The sequence below is a fragment of the Eupeodes corollae genome, chromosome 1 (genome assembly GCF_945859685.1).
Source record: "Eupeodes corollae chromosome 1, idEupCoro1.1, whole genome shotgun sequence".
In the NCBI taxonomy this organism is placed as follows: domain Eukaryota; kingdom Metazoa; phylum Arthropoda; class Insecta; order Diptera; family Syrphidae; genus Eupeodes; species Eupeodes corollae.
The window spans coordinates 244,992,716-245,010,198 of record NC_079147.1 but is presented as its reverse complement, the minus strand read 5'-3'; the positions used below and the strand labels follow the sequence as shown (position 1 = coordinate 245,010,198).

Below are 17,483 nucleotides of genomic sequence, written 5' to 3'. Positions count from 1 at the left end.
TTATTTGAATGTTTTTTTTTTTTAAGTAAGTTTTGAGAGTTTCTCAGGAGTTAATTATCACTCAATTTATTCTTTAAAAAGCAGGAACAACTTTTAATCTGTAAACATAACATCGTGACTGTTTTATCTTTTAAAACGACAATAAATCATTTAGCACCCTAAGGCGTATACGTACTCTTTTTTTTATTGATGTATTTTTTAAAGAGTTTTTCTACAGTTTTGTTAAGTAGAACACCATTAAAACTAATATAAAGCTTGCTTCAATATTCTAAATAACTTAAATTCTTATAAATAAATTGTTAATAAAAGTTATGATCGCATTTCCCGGCAGTCTAACATTAAAATGCAAATAAATGTACAACGTAAACTTTTTTTCACTTTTGCAAAAAAAAAAAAAACTAGAAGCAATAAATAATAAGTAATTTAATAATAAATAATTCAATTGTTTCAACCTTTCACATAAAATAATTAAGTTCGTGCTACTAATAATTCACAATTTTTATATTTGCATACAACAAAAATATAAAAAAAAAACTCCAACTTGAATGCTAATAATAATTAAATAAATAATTGAAAATGCACGTTTATTTGAGAACTGCATGTTACCTATTTAACCATCTACTTTATATTTATAACTTCACATGTACACAAATGTATGTACATAACATATTTCTGTAGGTGTGTGGGGTATGTATAAATGTAGCTTAGCCACAAACTAGATTGTCAATAATAATGTTTCGACTATTTATTGTTTCCATTTTAAATTATTACACTTAGCTGAATAACCAAACACCGCCACTTGGAAATGGTATAGAGCATATAAATGTTCATTTTGCATATACACTGAAGGCAAAAACGTTTTAAGCTTTCACTGAACTTTAATGCAAAATGATTCAAGTTAACATGTGATGGTTACATTTTTTGTAATTTGAGCACCGAATGAAATCTTTAGAAATAAGATTTATTAATTTATTCTTTAATGATTTTTTATTCTGTACTCAATACAAACGACTTACCCTCAAATAATAAGTTAACATGTGATGGTTACATCTTAATTTTAGCACCTCAGAAATGAGATCAAATTCGAAAAAAATAGTTTACAATGATTATCATTCTGTACTCAATACAGACGACATGTACTCAATACATAAAAATGCACTGGTTACAGTAAGAAAAACAAATCTAGAACATTCAACAATAAAAATCCCAGAAAGCTATTACCAGAGTATTTTATTTAAAATGTAGTAGACCTTATGAGTTCAATAAACCTAGTTATGTAATGAATACAAGTGACGGGTATTGAATCAATAGATTACGTAATTTTATTTAAAACTTAAATAACTTAAATAATTTTTGTATGAGTACAGAGGACTTTTTCAAATAATTATGTAATGAGTACACATGTTACTGTAATGAATACAAAGGGTTATGTAAGGACTACATAAATGTTTCTAACGAGCACAGAAAAACTCTAAAATGTCTTGCTTATTAAATTGGTTTCATCAATTAAGATACCAAGATATCTAAGCTTGGGTTATGAATCCATAAACTCATTTCTTTTTAAATAAACATTAAAAAATAATTATTTGCATGTAATGAGTGCATAGAATAATGCATAGAAACTTAACTATTCACATAATAAAATTGGGATGAATAGATTACTGACCCAGTTGTATTTAATTAATCTACACTTACATTTAGACTCTTGAACTCAAAAATGTACTGATTACATAATCTATATCAGTCAAAAAAAACATACAGATTTTTGGGGAAGAAACGAAACGACCCGTTTTTATGTCATGAGTGAACAAGTTCTTTATTGGATGCATAATTGTCTGTAGTAAGTACAGAATTCTTTATGTAATAAATACAAAAATTTTGGGCTTGTACGTTGTCAAGATGGAGATGGAGATCAGCTAAGGTCAGGTTAAATTGCTAAAGTTTCCTACTCCTTAATAGTAGCAAGCTTTAGCAATGCAATTTGACCATAGATACGGGGCCCCTAATTTCAGTGGTGGTGTGAGCGTCTTACATAATCCGTGCCGAAGAATGAAAGGCTGGGGGGCAAACCAGTCGCTAACGAGCTCATTCAGATGCCTTCGCAGGGTCCGTCTTATCTTTTGCCTTACCCCGGTATATCGGCTCTGCCGGGGCTGATCTCTTTTTTCCGACCTACTCGTGGGACCAAAATACAATAAATTTAAACAAAATTAAAGAAATAGACAAGACGAACGCAGAACCCTCCACAGACTTGGAGGATGAACTCTTGGCCTCCAGCCAGGAGACTTTGAAGGGGAGCTCATTTAGCGCTGGTAGTTCCAGCACTTGTGAGCAACCCAAAACCACAGAAAGTATAGGCCGTCCTATTCACAGCACTCCTATACTTCCTAAACCGTATACAAAACCGAAACCCTCGAGTAGCAGTGCAACTCGAGGAACCAAAAAACAATCAGAAGGCGCTCTTCTCAGGAACCGCTTCAAAACGGCCTTTCACATTCTTGCCAAGATTGCCAAAAATGAAGAGAGTGGAGTGATTCATGAGAGGGACGCCCAAGATAAAATAAAGTACCAGAAGGTTGTTGATGAATACAACAATCTTCTGGCCAGCCGAGAAAAGGCCGTTAAGCGAAACAGATCTCAGGTAGAGATCTGCACGTCTCAGAAAAAGAGCAAGCTTGACGACCGGACAAAGCCAGAGAAAGCTCCATCTTTTGGAGCAGAGCAACTGCGTACTCTTAGTGAGGTTGTCAGGGACGATCTCCACGTAGCAGTTGTGGATGAGCTCTCCACAAACAGCAAAGGTCTGCTGAACATGTGGAACTCTATCGAGGGCAAGCTCTCTGAGATGGTTTTTTCATACCTACCCTAGTTTTGACTCTGGCGAGATGCTCAGGGGGCATAGAGTAATTAAGTGTGCGGACAGGTTTTCTAGGGATTTCCTTAATGAAAGCATTGCTTTGAGCTCAAGCTTATCCCAGCTAAGGACATCCCTAAACAACCGAAGGCTCGCATTTGGTTGCCGTTCATGAGCATAAAGCCAAGGGCACAGGACCTGATCCGCGGTCTTCAGAGGTAAAATCCGCTGGTCCCCATGCACGATTGGGCTTTAGTTAAAGCAGAAGAACCGCAGAAGACCAGCGCCTCTTAGCGACCAGGATTAGCCAGAAGAGTCTAGGGGTTCTCAAAAAGGCCGAATACAAACTCAGTTTTGGCATAAGGATTGCCAAAATTAAAATTCAGCAGAGTCAAGGAACAGACACCGACAAAGCTGATGACAACGTCGAGGATAACGATGTTATAAGCGGAGTCGAGATCGCCAGCAAGTTGCCGGGCCCCAGCTCTGCAGCTAAACATAATTACAAAACGTGCTGAAGGTCATCTGAAGCACTCTAAGTGCGCTTCAGATAATCTGAGAGTTTTCCTTAGGGAGGGAAACTTCGACATTGGCGTTATCCAAGAACCGTGGATAAACGGTCTCAAGGTGCGAGGCCTCCAAGACACCCACCTATAACAAAACCCGTACAAACGATCTTCTATGCAGGCCGAGGCAAGACATAGCCAGGATTGTTGCAGTTTGTACCGGACATTGGCCTATAGGAGTTCATGCAGAGAAGTTGGGCATCTCTTACAACACCTTTTGCCGTAGCTGTAGTGACCAAAGAGAAAGTGAAACCATAATCCATTTCATCTGCAAATGTCCTGCTTTGGTAAACACCAGAATGAAATGCTTTGGAAAAGCATTCTTTCAAGAACTCGATGAGCTATCTGAGACAAAGATTAGAGACCTAATCTTTTTTCTCAATGCTACAAAATGGCTCTAACATAATCGCTATGAAGCTTCTCTATCAATCTATCCCTTTCAATCAAAGGTCAAACGAGTTTTTGGTATCAAAACGGTGCACTACAGCGCTAATTGGATCTCAGGCTAGGTTGCCTTGAGATCGCCATTTCTCCCTACCTACCTAGTATATTTTTGTGTCGAGTCCCTATGTGTTTCCCTCAGTGTATTTATGTTATTTCAAAAATATACCTATTTAACTTAAAACACGTTATTTTATAGAAGATTGAATTGATTTTGTGGGAGTGTATTTGTTTCATTTTCAATACAAACTAGTTCCTACAAAGTATGCTTATTGCAAACCTAGTTGTTTATTTATAGAGTGAACGGGATCAGGGTTATGTGAATGAGGATGTGAATTATATGTTCTCTATACACTTCTCATATAATACTTGTTTCAGAATTTTGTTGGGATAGCAATAAATTATTAAATTGAAATATGAATTCTATATTATTCTGAAATAACCATAAATTGTGCATGTATAACAAATTTTGAGAGTGAACCTAATTAACTAGCTAGAATCATGATGAAATTGAATTTAAAACTGTGTGCTGTGTGTTTTAAAAAATGGAATTTTAGAACTTTTGCCATCCAACCGCAATGGAACTAAAAATAATATTTCAAACTATTTTATTATGTAATGTAAATAATTTTCCAATAAGAAGATACATTTTAATGTTTAAAAAAAAATTATTTATAAGAGAAACATCAATGAATTATTTCAATTTAAAGAAGAAGGTATGCCATTTAAAATCAGAAACAATATTAGCTAAATGGCCGCCACATCTAATGATGCAGACGAGTGCTTTTTTCAGAATTTTTTTTTTTATAATAAGCGCACACTCAAAGGGATATATTACCCTTATTATGTAGACACAGTGTGAGCACTTGGAAAGGGAGAGAGGGTTTGAAAGGAGATGTCGGAGCACATTGGTTTAGAATTCCTGAATATTGCAATAGCTTAGAAAGACAGACTTTGGCAAGGCATTCCACATTCGCATAGTACGGCTAAAGAACGAATCTATGTACTTGACAGTACGACCGAAGATGGGCTCGAGGGTATATTGATGAGCATTCCTAGAAGCGCGAGTATTACGGTTGAACTGTTTAAGGGGAGGAATGCAGCTGGCTATTTCTCTAGACTCTAGAGCATAGACCATTAAAATAACGGTAAAAGAGGGTGAGACAGGAAACATTTCGACGATTTTCAAGTGACGTAAATGATCTTATGATGGAAATAGCACCAATCAGTCTAAATGCTCTACGTTCAATACTGTCCAAGAGGCTTAAGTAAGTTGCAGGAGCACCAGCCCAGATATGGGAGTTATACTCAAGCTTTGGACGTATATAAGCCTTGTAAATTACAGCCAGATCAGGGGGGGAGAAAAACTTCTTGCATCGCCTTAGAAAACCCAAACATCTTGCGGCATTTTTGGCGACATCGCGTATGTGATAGTTTCACGAAAGGTGGTGATACACATACCGAGAATATCGAGATGTTCAGTTTCCTCGATGCAAGTGCCATTTATTGATAATGGCAAGGGGGTATATTTCGCTTTAACGATACAAGACAGCATTGCGTTTTCGAAGCATTAAATTTCTTATTCCCCATTGTACAATGCTTTATAGGTCGGAATTTAATGAGCTTATCATATTTTGTCGTTGCGGTTCCACATCCGAAGAATAGGGGCGTGAATCTGCAACGAATATGAAAAGCTAAGAGTACTATCGTCAGCGAAACAATGTATTGGATTAGATGTTGCAGACAAGACATTATTAATAAAAATGAGAAAGAGTGTTGGAGATAAAACAGAGCCCTGGGGCACACCAGCAATTATTTTGTGGTTTTCAGATTTAAATCCATTCAATACAACTTGTATTGAACGATTCGAAAGGTAATTACTAATCCAATGAAAGAGGGATTCATGAAAACCAAAAGCACGCATTTTCGATAAGAGAGCCTGATGCCAAATCCTATCAAATGCTTTTGAAATAACTAGTGCAATAATCTTTCTCCAAAACTATGTAAAGATTTGTTCCACTGTTCGGTGAGATGAACCATGAGATCACCAGTGGACCTATTGCTACGAAAGCCATACTGTCGGTCATTAAGAAGCTTCCGTTCTTCAAGATATTTCTTGAGCTGATAATTAATCAGCGTTTCCATGACCTTGGAAAGTAGGGACGTCAGTGCAATCGGTCGATAATTAGACGGTGAGGAAGATTCGCCTTTTTTTTTGGAATAGGCGGTTTTCCATCCGCTCGGAACGAGACCTGAGGAGTATGACAGATGAAAAAGCTTACGCAGTGGTTTTGCCAGCGGGGATACCACCCGGACCAGCAGATTTATGTATGTTAAGTCTTTTAGGACTCTCGCTACAGTACGAGTGCTAAAAAAGATTTACCCCATACAATCATTAACTCGATCAAGTACAAGCGGAGTCATAACACTCACTGGCAGCGTTGAATTTGCGGCGAACTGCCTAGCAAAGAGATTTGCTTTCTCTAAGGAGCTAACAAATGGAGTGTCATTCACAACGAGCGTGGGAACCGAGGAAGAGGAAGAATTCCTCATGTTTTTTACAAATGACCAAAAATTTTTACTGCCTTTGGGACATTGCAGTATTTTTTGCCGTAATTTTTGGTCATGTAAAAATTTGGTCCGTCGAATATGGGCGTTGCAGGACTTCCTGGCTTGCTTGAACTTATTCCGGTTTTCCTCAGTTGGATTGGCTTTAAAACAACGGAAACTTACCATCTTGACCCTTATAACCTCTTATCAGCTCGCATCGAACCATGCGTTTTCCTTATGTCTGATGCTTTTAACCCTATTCGGGATAAAAGTTCTCATTCCCAGGAGAATCAAACTTGTGATCATATCAGCGCTGGCGTCAACGTCACTATCGAGGAAGCATAGTGACCAGTTAAAGATCCTGAAGTAATTATTGAGACCGTCCCAGTTGACTTTCTCGTATTGCCAAACGGTTCTCCTAGGAGCTCTTTCTTTAACTGGAGAGTTTTTACACGAGAAGTTTGCTGATATGACACAATGGTCAGATGTGACTAGAGGAGACAGAACACTAATAGTGTACTTACCAGGGTCATAAGTAAGAAACAAGTCAAGAGTGTTTTCTGCTCGACCTACCACGTACGATATTCGAGTGGGCTCGTTGTCCAGCTGAGTTAGGTGGTTTAGGTGGCGAAGATCTCAGCACACACTCCTTCTGGTGTTGACTGGCCCGAATGTTGAAGCCATGAAGAATTGTGTACATTGAAATCGCCCGTAACAACGATTTCAGTGCGAGGATAGGACGAAACAATTCTTTGGATGGAATCAGACAAAGCATCAAATTCACGAGAAGTTGACACTCTGTCTAGATTGTGGCTTCGATAAAAGAAGCAATAGTGAATGATTTGCTTATTCACGGAAAATTTAAACCACATAAAATTAAAAAAAGAATTGGTGCAGAGACCATATTGTGGCAAAAACTGATAAGCAACATCATTCCTAATGTATATGGCGAGACCATGGTGAGAAAAGAATAATGGCACCAAGTTATACCCTTGAATAAAGAATTCAGTGGGATCGGAATCCTCACTCACTTGGGTTTCACTTAGTGCCAATATAGCTGGCCTGTTTAAAGCAGTATGGGAGAACACAAATTTGAAATTTCTAGCCATTGCAAATAAAAGAATAACAAAAAACAAAATAGACGAAGACTATAAGAAAAATATTACTGAGTTGAACCACAGAATACTATTCGATACACGCCACTACTAGTGTTATGCCTTAGTAGTGACAAGAATCGAATCCAGCCCTGTTAATGCAAAACAGTAAAATTTTTGTTGTCAACAATCTGCTATCAACGATGACGTAGTCTGTGTATCAATTGCATTAGTTATTAAACGCAATGCAATTTGATATACATGTTCATGACCAATTCACTCATTTGCAGCTGTATGACAGGGAAAGCTTCCCAAATTTCATGTTTAAGGTCTTGAATTGATATTTTAGATTAGTGACACAATTTTCAACAATCCTTCTTCGATGTCTCCCCTAGTTTTATATATGAGCTTGAAAGGTGTTACATTGGAATTTTTAGGACTTGTTCGATTCCTGCGAATTTCGTTTCCTCAATAATTTTGTCCGCTTTTTAAAAAAGGAGACCCATCCATTGAAGAAAACTACCGTGAAATATCGTTTTTAAACGCGTCCATGGAATTATTTGCCAGTAATATATTCCGGAGACTGACCATCTGGGTACATGATAATTCAAAGCTTAGTGAATTTCAAGTAGGATTTTCTTCTGGCTACTCTACAACGGACCAAGTTTTTGTTCTCTTAAATATTGCTGAAACTTACCTTCATCGTGGGAAAAAAAACTCTATGCCTTCTTTGTGGACTTTAGAGCAGCCTTCGACAGCATCGACAGAGAACCTTTGTTTCCAATTATGGTATCTCTTCTAAAATTATTTTTATTTTGAAGACGTTGTATGAAAAAGATGCTAATTCTGTGTGGGATGGTGGAACCCTCTCTGAAGAATTCAGGTCTTCAATGGTTCTAAAGCAAGGATGTTCGTTGAGTACCCTTCTATTCACAATTTTTATAGACGATATTGTCGAGTCCCTCGGAACAGGCGTGAAAATTGCTGTATGCGGATGACATCGTCATATTATCCGAGTCTCCTGATCAACTCCAAGAAATGATTTCTAGATTGAAAGAATACTGTAATACTTGGAACCTAGCAGTCAATCTCAGCAAATCAAAAATTATGATTTTTAGAAAAGGTAGGGGGAGATATACTAGCAACGAGGAGTGGAAATACAAAGGAGAAGTCAGTGTCGTGAAAGAAAAAGTATTTGGGGATGATAATATCGAGTAACCTGTGTATAAAAAAAAACAAGTGAAAGCAAAACTCCAGGAGGCAAAGGCAGCCATATGCATATCGTGGAAAAAATGTATTGCAAATAAAACTATTCACCACTCCGACAAATATAAATTATACCATTGCTGCCCAAAAGTGCTATAGTTTTGCGAACAGTGATTGTAAAATGTTCAACACTTTTTTAGTTAATTTTGACAAATAAAATGCGTTTTTAGAGCGTGTATCGTAATATTTGTAGTAATGGCGTAGTTGACACTTGTCAAATGTCAAAAGACAGAAGTTTCAGAAGTGACAGCTGCCAAATAGATGGCTATTTAAAATAAAACCTTTTTATTGGAAAGCTTTTGGAAATAATTTTGCAAGGAAAAGATTCAAGTTCATTTAACCCATTTAACATGAAGTGTCATATTTTTTCTATCATAAAAGTGCACGAATCAAGTGTTTTCAACTTCAATCAATAAATTGATTACATTTGATTGAATAAGTAATGCAACATTCTGCTCTGTTAGATTGAATAAATATTTTGTATGCATGTACAAAAAAAAATTGTTTAATGCACATTAAACTAAGCAATTCTAGTGTCAACTATAAAATGTATCCAATTCAATTTGGTTTCAATTAACGACATAATTTTTGTATATTTCGTACAATGGCAATTGTTATTCCTAGCACTAACTGGTTTGAGTGAGATTTAAAAAATAGATTTATTTTTTAGATATAAATAATGACAACAAAGCTAAAATGCTCGTGACCTATCTTCACTCTAAACCTAAACACATTGATTAAGTCAAGACATGATTTCTTTTGTACATTTTTATACAATTGATTTGAATTTGTTTATTTTTTTCATATACGATAATATAAAATTTGTGCAAAATGTCAATAAAAAGAATTAGAGAAATTATTATATGATTTGAATATAGAAGCCACTTGATCTATGACAAGAATGTTTACTTCGTCTGAACTTTGCATTAAGAATGTCGTATGATTATAGGATTGAAGTTTGTTTGACTTTAATTAAAACATCATCATAACATCAGCCCTGACATAGCTGACCATGCTCGTGTTATGATAGATAGATTGAGACCACAGTGAGTAAAGGGATTAATTAAAGTATAAATTATAGAAGGACACGGAAGATGGTGGTGGTTCTTAATGAATACCCCTATAACTAATGATTCCAATAAATTGAAAGAATTGAAACCGTCTCGTTCGAAATTAGGTTGCAGGCGCCTGTTCTTAAGTTTAATCCTGATTAATTTGTTAAGTTTGAGATTTTTTAACCATTTTATTTGCAAGAATCCATGAGATTTTAAGGTAATTTATTTAACAAATTTGTCAATATTACAATTACATTGAACAAAAGCTTATAAACATACAAATGATGCACTATGGATTTCACCAACGAAAAGGTTTTTTAATGAGGGGCTTTTGAATTTGGAGTATGCCTAAAAGCGTCTTAGAATTGGAGGTGAATTTACTATTCTATACAAAATAAGGAATTGTGGTTGTTTAAAACTCGAATCTATTATTTTAATATCCCACTAAAATGTTCATTAGCTATGAGATAACTAATAAGTTTTTATTTTATACAAATTTTTTGAGGGACCTTGAATGTAATGCTTGGTTTTAAAAATTGAGTTTAAGAGCAATTGTAGGACTTTAGCTATCTGCTCAAAGTTAACAAAATTACGCGGTTTCAAAATCGTTTTTATACTTTTTCAACATTAAATTGGTGTTTTAAAAATTCTAAAAAACAATTAATTTGTATTCCTAATCTAATGCCTCACGATGGCATATATTTTTCTAATCTCTCTGTTTTATGTGAATTTTTTGATAACAAATTTACAAATGTTTATTAACACTAAAACACCTTCCTGAATATTGGAAATTTAGAAGTTTAGAACTTTAGAAATTGAATTATTAAGATTGGCTTTATGTAAAATTAAAATTGACACACGACTTGATATGGACGCAATAGCTCCACAGAAGTTCCTTGAAGTATTTGATGTATACTTTTAAAAATAGCTTTAAACCGAGCCCTTCAAAACATCTAATTTTAAGTCTTTTAGATAAATGGTAGTGTTCTATTATTCAATGTAGAAGCCAGGAAGTAAATAGGATGTTTCAAACTAACGCCATATTTCTAAAATACTACAATTCCAAACAATTAAAAAATCTTTTTATGAAATGTTAACTCAAATTTTTAGAATATATTATTTCTCCCTGTTAACTGGATTTTGTCTCTGGACGATCTACCCTAACAATTTTTCAAATAGTTTCCTAATTGGATTGGAAAAAGGATATCAATTTGATATTGTGTATACAGCTTACTAATAACTTATCTCTGCACTGAATAATGTTACCTACGGTGTGCCGCAAGGCAACCACTTTGGTAATCTTCTTTTAATTTCTATAAGTCAACTATATTGCAAATGTATATTTATATTTTAAGCGTCTTATGTAAGCGGATCATTTGAAAGTTTTTTAATGCATACAAACTAAGCTTGAATGCATTTTATGAAAAGAGGATGGGATGCGATTCACACTAATAACTTCCCATCCCGTCTGTCGATTTGTCTTGCTTAAAAGTTTGTCTATATGTACTCGTATCAATTTTTAACAAATTTGCGTACTATTTTTTATAAAAAAAAATAAATTGGGTGGCGCGACAGTCCGTTGAGAACCAAGGCCTAGTGACTTACAACTCTCAACCATTCCTGTGTGCGAGTAATGTTGTCAGAAATGGAGGGGACATACAGTTCATATGCCGACTCCGAACGGCTAATTTTGAGAAAGCACTTTTTCATGACAATAGTTACTCTTGGAGAATTTGTCAATTCCTCGCAAGAGGCAGTACCCGTGAAAAGACTTTAGATGGCATAGGCAGGGATCGAACCCAAGACCTCTATTTATTATAGATTTTTTTTTTGTGAAAAAACGGATTGTTCGATTTTTATATAAAAATTACTGAACATCGAAAACAATTATTTTTTCTGTGAAATAAAATAAGTTTGAAGCCAATATTTTTATTTTTTGAAAAGACATTTGAGTCGAAAGTAAATTTTTACCAAGTTTTGGTATTGTTTTGTTTTAGAGTTTTATTTTTTAGACAAAAAAAACTGTCAATTCGATTTTTCTTAAAATTTGATCAGATGTCAAAAACATCATTCTTCGTTGCACAAAATTGTTTTGAAGATGAAACCATATTTTAGTCGTAACATTTTGGAGGTGACAAATTTTTTTTCAGTTTTATTGATTTCTAAAAAAAACCGTTAAATGGATTTTTTTTCGAAAAAATATACTTCTTTGATATCACGTTACAATATATTATATAAAATTTAATAAAAGTCTCTAGCGCTTTTGGTTCTTAAGATATTTAGGGTTAACCAAAATGTTCACCTTTTTTTCAAACTGCTATGGTAAAAAAACATTTATTTGAAATCGATATCTCTTCAGGTTCTTGAGCTATGGACGACGAAAAAACGTCGCAAGCGTACGGACGTACGAACGTACGTACACACGCACGCACAGACATCTTTCTAAAAATCTTTTATTTTGACTCTAGGGACCTTGAAACGTTGAGAAATGAAAGGGGTCATGAATACCCTTATAATGATTAAAACAAGTGCGAGCAATTAGGAAAGGAGAATAAGATTAGAAAGGAGAAACCGATGCACTTTGGTTTTGAATGTCTGTACATTGTAATGAGTGAGAAATATCTAGTCAGGTAAAGCATTCCACATTCGCGTAGTGCGGCTAAAGAAAGAATCTCTATACGTAAGGGTAAACTGATTGGCATTCCTAGCAGCAAGGATATTACGGTTGAATTGTTTAAAAGGAGGAATGCAACAGTAAAATAAAGATAAAACAATGACAGGCATGAGACCTTGCAACGGTGTTCAAGAGAGGCAAATGTCTCGGAGAGATCGTTCTCTCCTATCATTTTTAGAGCTCTTTTTTAAATTCTATCAAGAAACCTCAGGCAAGCTATTGGGTTTATAGCCCAAATATGAGAGTTATACTCGAGTTAAGGACGAATAAAAGCTTTGTAGATTATAGCCAGATTAGAAGTGGTAAAAACCGACAGTAGACAGCATTGAGTGTTCGAAGCATTACATTTTACACGGTTTTTGATTCCCCATTGATCAAAATTTAATGAGCTTATCATTCGAAGAACAAGGATGAGAATCTAAAAACGAATATTAAAAGTTGAGGGTACTGACATCCGCGAAACAATTTAATGGGTTAGAAGTTTCAGACAAAAGATCGTTTATAAAAATAAGAAAGAGCGTCGGAGACAAAACGGAGCCCTGGGGTACACCAACCCGTCCAATACTACTTGAATTGAATGGTCCGAAAGGTAATTTTCAACCCAACAAAGAAGATATTAATCAATATCAAAAGCACTCATTTTCGATAAGAAAGTTTGATGCCATAATCTATCAAACGCCTTTGAAATATCAAATGTAATGATCTCACTCTCTCCAAAACGATTTAAAGATTTGTTACACTGTTTGGTGAGATAAACCATGTGATCACCAGTGGACCTACTGCAACGAAAGCCATACTGCCGATCATTAAGAAGCTTCCGTTCTTCAAGATATTTCTTAAGCTGAAAATTGATCAGCGTTTTCATGACCTTGGAAAGAAGGGTCTTAGGTGCAAATGCAGTTTTCCATTCACTCGGAAAGAGACCAGTAGAATAGGTAAGATGGAAAAGCTTACGCAGTGGTTTTGCCAGCATTGAAGAACACCTCGTCAGAACAATAGCGTGGATACTATTCGGGCCAGCGAATTTGTGAATGTCAAGATTTTTCTTTACTTTAACAACTGTACTAGTGCCACAGAAGATTTGTCCCTTGGAATAGTTTACCCTTTCAAGTACAGGAGGAGTCACTAATTGGCAGCATCGAATTAACAGCAAACTGTGCTGCAAGCAAATTGGCTTTATCAATCGAGCTTACAAAAGGAGTATCATTGGAAACGAGCACAGGAACTGACGATGACGTAGTGTTGCGCACATTTGCGTTGACATTGCCAAAAACTTGAAATTACGTGACCAAAACTCCATCATATTATTGCAAACACATTATTCGGTTAATTATGACAACCATTATCATAGCCTAATGTAAACAAAGAAAGAGGCTACATTAAAACAAAATATTCGGTTGTTTAGCGATAACAATATGTCACTTAAGTGGATAGCTAAGTTTGACAGGTGTCAAATGCCTTCGCTACTAACTTAAGACCACACAATTATTGGCCTTAAATTTAGGTTATATGTAGTTGGGCTAGTTATTAAAACACACCGTTTTGGATTTTTCTTACTAAAAACCGTGTTCTATCATAAATGGTGGACAATTGTACGCTCCAAAAACGTTAACATATCTTCTCTAAAGAGGAGACTTTAACGATGATTTGGTATGTTGCAAATTTCAGTAATGTTTTAACCATTACTGGTTTCAGATTTATTACATTGATGTTATAACATGGACAGTAGTCTTTTTTAATGCATCACGAACAAAATATTTTTCAGTTTCTAGATCGAAATGAAAGTTTCAAAAAACAAACGTGGCTTTTGGCCTCAATCAATAAAAATTACAATAGTATTTCAGATCCTATTGTATTGGTTCTACTGGTCATAATGACTTGGATGCGTTTTTTCTCTAAAAAGTTGCTTTAAGTTTGGCCAGATAAAAAACGACTAAGTAAAAGAAATTTTGAAAGGTACCTCAAAAATTTGACATGATAGTTTGATTTTCGAGTTAGATTTGAACTTATGGCATTGAGAAATCACATTGAACACCAGCTCTCCAAGTTAGGTTTTAACTTTAATACTCAGACAATTTTGCAGCGTTTATTCCATTTTCGAAAAAAAACATGATGTTCTTCTTCAAAAACACATTTATAACAAAAGTTGTTCAAATAAAAACTTTATTGCTGGGAAATCATGGCTTTTGAGGCTATCGTATTTTTAGTTAGTTTTTATTTAGTGGTTCTTACTTGAATCTTGCTTTTTTATCAACAATACGAAAATTATCATTCATTGTTCCATTCCGCTGATCAAAAAGTTTAGACCAGCTTATCAACCAGTTTCAATCGGTAGATAATTTAACCATGAACGTGCCCCTCACGGAGTTGACGTCGAGACTCTATTGTTGCTTGAAGCATTTGCCCATTCTAGATTTAAATTAAGCTTACGTTGTCAGTGCAAGATTTTACTTAACTTTCAGTGTTCGTTCCATGCCAGAGCTCTTGTGTTCAATCCCTGAATGCGCCATCTAAAGTGTTTTTCACGGGTACTGTCTCTTGCGAGGAATTGAAAAGTCATGAAAAGTGCTTTCTTAAATTTGCCGTTTGGATTCGGCTTAAAACTGTAGGTCTCCTCCAACATTACTCGCACACAGACATTTATGAGAGTTGTAAGCCTCTAGCCCCTAGTTCGCAAAGGACTGTTGCGCCACCTAAGGTCATGTCACTTTTTCCGGAAATTAAAACAATATCACATTTTATTAGTTTAATTGAAGTAATTAACAACGCTTCGACTTAAAAACAAAAACCTACCTAAGCCTCACATCTTGAAACAGGTTAAAGTTCTTGTATAAAAATTCTACAAGTATTGTTATTTAATTATGAATAAGTTACAAAATAAACTCAAAGAAGTCGATTTTTATGTAATTCGACCTAAGTCTGTCAAAATTGCGGCACGATTCATCCACAAGCTTCTTAAATCGCTTCAAGTCATGTAGAGTTTAAAAAAAAGAACTAAAAATAAAATAATAATCTACCCAAAAACTTTATTATTATTTCCTTTTTTGAAATTCTTGGTATCACATTACGAAATCCTTTCCGCATTCGATACACTTTTTTTTGTCAGTTCGTAATTCCCTTAAAGTCGAAACCAGAGAATGTCAAATAACTTGCCAACATGAATAATCTTCTTAACTTTTCTTCTTCTTTCCATTCAAAATTTATGGAATTAATTTTGTTCTGTACTTGAACTTCAATTTGTAATATGAGAGGCCGTGTCATGCAAGAACGTTTACCTCAAACCAAAAAAAAAAAAAAATAAGAAACAGAAATCGAGAAGGGCGGACAAAATCGAAACATCATACCTTATAACCATTAATCGCCAGGTGAGAAATTTCTCCCTTAAAAAACGAAAAATAAAAACTCAAAGCCAAAAGAACAACAAATCCAATTAGACTCATCAAGTCATCGGCTTAAAATATATTCAACAACAAAAAAAAAAAAAAACCTTACGTTTTAAACACTCGACTCAAAGTGTATCGTTTGTTAAGGCCGATCCGACCTTAAGGCTGCAAGGAAACATGACACGCAATATTCAAGTAATTTACGTCTGACGCAGCAAGTTCTGGGACTGGACAGAATTACCTCATCTTAAGAAATTTAATAATTTTAATATTTAAAAAAAAAAACTATATCATGATGACAAAAGGCGTGACGGCCATCGCCATCGCCATCGTCGTGAATTGCACTTTAAGTATGTCAACGTTAAAAATTAGCTCAGCTTGGCGCTTCTATACTGAAGGGCGCGGAATTGAAGAATTGAGGAAAAACAATGTGAAGACTCTTCTCTAAAGTCTAATCGAAAGTGACATTCCTATAGATAGGAGAAGACAAAAGAAGATAATTTTAAAAGGATTGTTTTTCTATGGTTAAGAAAATAAACAAAACAAAATAAAACAAACCCTTTATTGTGACAGGACATAAAATAAACACACAAAAAAAAACAGATACTAAAGCTCATTCATGGCTCGTGGTAATTAAAATACAGAAGTTGAAATCCCTCTGAACAATCGAATGACATGAAAATATATAATGCACAAAAAAAAGGTGATTCCAAAACCTTCCATGAAGCCAGTATCGAGTAAGGAAAAATGTAAAGGGACTTAATAGGTCGTATGTGGTTGTTTTAAGTTCCAAACATAATGTCTCAGATGAATTTTAAGACACACAAAAACATTAAATCAATTTCAATATCCCAAAAATTGTAAGCTTGATCTTGTTTATTTTCAAATTAAAAAAAAATATATTTATAAAAAACAAACCAAATTTAAAAACATTTTTTTGAAAATTTTATTGTAATGGAAAACTGTACGAAAAAAGACACAAATTACCGTCGTTTTCATTTTCATTAAGTTTGAAACAAAAACCGTCCAAGATTTTCAATATTATGACAAGAAAAAAACTTCTTAGTACCCTATTTTCTAATGTAAGTATAAAAAGCTTATTATTCATGATTTCCTACACTGTTTCTTTTTTTTAATTGACTGAACTCTTAACTACCATCGATCAAATTTTCACCCTACTCCAAATCCTGGAAAAGATGCAAGAACATAACATCGAAACCATTTTTTCATCCAACTTAAAGCAGCTTATGACCGTGTAGACAGTAACGAACTACACCGTACCAGGTAGAGTTTTAGTATCCCCGATACGACTTATCAGAATGAAGTTGGAAAATGCTCGTTGCTGCGTCAAAATTGGATGAGACTCGACTGAAACCTTCGAAACCACCAGAGGACTTCGACAAGGCGATGCGCTGTTATGTACCTGCTTCAATATTATTTTTGAAATAGGGGTTGCAACACCAACGCTAATACAAGTGGCACCATCTTTCAAAAATCCACAGAATATCTTGGATATAGGAACAACCACACGAACAGTGCCTTCTCAAATATTGAGTCTGAGGCGAAGAAAATGGGTCTTGACATTAACGAGGATAAAATG

The 17,483-nt window shown here is 34.9% G+C and overlaps 1 protein-coding gene across 2 annotated transcripts in view; it reads right to left on the bottom strand.

Annotated features, from left to right (window-relative positions):
- The window catches only part of LOC129953707 (uncharacterized), a 515,388-nt gene that overhangs the window by 372,128 nt on the left and 125,777 nt on the right, over nucleotides 1–17,483 (bottom strand). The gene's annotated exons all lie outside the window — the stretch shown is intronic.